General features: G+C 45.3%; 1 pseudogene; it reads right to left on the reverse strand.

The window, feature by feature from the left end:
* Positions 1-333: 333 nt before the first annotated feature.
* Positions 334-1,875, reverse strand: LOC125209934 (annotated as a pseudogene).
* Positions 1,876-2,810: the final 935 nt, after the last annotated feature.

A 2,810-nucleotide genomic window follows, 5' to 3' on the forward strand; every position in this document is an offset into this window, starting at 1 on the left:
AAATTTTATATGAGCCACAAGTGACTTTTACCATATAAAAAATAATAAATTTAATATTTCGTCCGTCCAAAATTAGCCTTAGTACGTTCCCTTCGTGTCGTACAACCTCAAGATCGTATAGAACAAACTGAGGTTGAACCCATAGCTCCCTAACCATTTAAGGAATGTATCGTGCGAATTTCAAACCAACGTGCGAATTTCAAGTTATTCTGACACCAAACCAAATGTTTGCAACACTTTGAGTTGTTTTGAGTACAAAAACAAAATCAAAATTGATACTTCTCTACTTCCACTGTACACTTTTCACATATCAATCCTAATCAAGAATATCTCTTATAAAATCAAGATTTCGACAGCCATGGCTAAACCACTTGCATCCATTTCGATGGCCAAAAACAGAGGTGTCATCGTGATCGAGACTCACCCAACGATCACCAGAATTTCAATGATCTGGGCCGAGCTTCTCGCCACCACCCATGAGCAGGCCGTAAGGCCTATCGGGCATTCCTGGATAGACGTCGTTCACATAAGCCTTGATGGCAAAAAGCCCAGTGAAAAGCAACCCCCAAGCACCACAACCAACATCCATTTGCGCGGCCCCAATCGGGTCATCATACTTGGCCTTCTCGGCCAACTTAGAGAGCCCAATTAGCACCCAAGATTAAAAAAAGCCACATATTATCGCAGCCCAAGGCTCAACCACAGAGCAGCCCGATGTGATGGCAACCAACCCACCCAACAACCCACTACACATGTCGATTACACTCCATTTGACCATTTCCCCTCTAGGAACCTCTTCGCAAACAGGGTCGTCACAGCAGTCGTGCTTCCCGACAATGTGGTCGCCACGGTTGTCCTACCTATCGCGCTCCACTGGTCGTAAAAGGTCCCCCTCGTGTCATACGACTTCACAATCGTATAGAATGAGCCCGGGTTTTATCCATAGCACCCGAACCAAATGAGGAGTGTCCCTAGGACCACTAGGGGCGTGATGTGGCCACGCAATGCCACCGACCTGCCTCTGTTGTCGAACTGGCCGATCCTCGGCCCCTCGATGAGTGCTCCCCAAAATCCAGCAACGCCACCGACCATGTGGATCACTCTTGAGCCGGAAAAGTAGATGGCACCCGAGCAGAAGAGAAGGCTCCCGTGTACTTTGCTCGCGCCGGCCCAACCGTCACTGGACCAGACCTAATGAGAGACCACCGGATACACGAACCCAATGAGGAAAAAGGAGTATATCATATACCCCACAAACTGGGTCCTCTATGCGACGGCCCCACTAGTAATGCCTAATCACAATAACGAAAAAAGAGAACTCATAATAACAATACAAAAAAAGCAATTGATAATCTCATAAACCGCCTACTCACTTTACCCTTTTAAATCTACAAAAAAAAGGAAGAAAAGTTACCTACAACAGCAATGGCGAAAGCCCACTGATACAGGAAGAAGCTGTAATCAGCATCAAGAGAAGGGAAACCGATGAGAGCAACGAAGCGGTTTCCTATTAGCCCGTTGGATGGCCCGCCAAAGGCGAAGGCGAAGCCAAAGAGGAAGTAGCTCAGGCTTCCAGCAGCAGCGTCGATAACACTAGTGAGCATGATGGTGATAAGGTTCTTCTCTCGGACTGAGCCAGCACCAAGCATGGCGTGGCCAAGCTGCATAATAAACACCATGTAGGCTGAAAACAGAAGGAATACGGTGTTGATTGCGTAAGTCGCCTCTGAGAGGCTGGCGGAGACCGCGTCGAAGCGGGCGGAGACAACGTCAAAGCGGTCGTAGACGGTAGATGGAGGCAGTGGCTATGGCGTTGGCGCCGGAGCCCAGGAGTGGGAGAAGGTCGGCAACTCTGCAGCTCATTGGATCACTCATATTGGCAAAGAAAATGTTTTGGAATGTAGAATGAACTATTGCAGCTTTGGATTGAGAATTAAACGTAAAATTGAATTGTTGTAGATTTTGAATATGGTCAACGGCCATCGCTGCAAGCCATGTACTTCCTTTCCCATTTCCAGGCTGCAAGCAACTGGATTGTGAAGGTAGATCAGTGCACCGGTGGATGTGTTTAGGGTCAGATCCTCTGTGGGGAGGTCCATCAGAGTTAGTAGAAGTAGAGAAGTATCTATTTTGATTTTGTTTTTTTACTCAAAACAACTCAAAGTGTTGTAAACATTTGGTTTGGTGTCAAAATAACTTGAAATTCGAACGGTGACTTGAAATTCGCACGTTGGCTTGAAATTCGCACGATACATTCCTTAAATGGTTAGGGAGCTATGGGTTCAACCTCAGTTTGTTCTATACGATTTTGAAGTTGTACGACACGAAGGGAACGTACTAAGGCTAATTTTGGACGGATGAAATATTAAATTTATTATTTTTTATATGGTAAAAGTCACTTGTTTTCAAAATGGCTTGAAATTCGCACGCACTGCTACACTGACGACGCCGAAAATGTTATGTGTCAAAATAGTTTGAAATTCGCACGGTGCGAGCGAATTGATGGACGATAGGTTTTGGCCATCTGACATCGTTTAGGGTAAGATAAAGATACGTGGTTTCTATTTCTCTTCGGATTTTATACTCTTATCCATGCAAGACACACATTGTTTGTGTTAATATTGATATGGATTTATTCTCCTTGATTTCTATAGAAACCGTACAACAACCATACAACTTTGGAGTCCACGATCTGATGGACGAAGGGAAAAGGCAAGTCAGGTTGGCTATACCTCTGATTATAGTCAACCTAGCTGCTTCTTCACTTCGTCCAGGTGAATTGCAGCTCTCCTTTGCTTCCATGGCAACTT

The sequence above is a fragment of the Salvia hispanica genome, chromosome 3 (assembly GCF_023119035.1).
Source record: "Salvia hispanica cultivar TCC Black 2014 chromosome 3, UniMelb_Shisp_WGS_1.0, whole genome shotgun sequence".
NCBI classification, from domain to species: Eukaryota; Viridiplantae; Streptophyta; class Magnoliopsida; order Lamiales; family Lamiaceae; genus Salvia; species Salvia hispanica.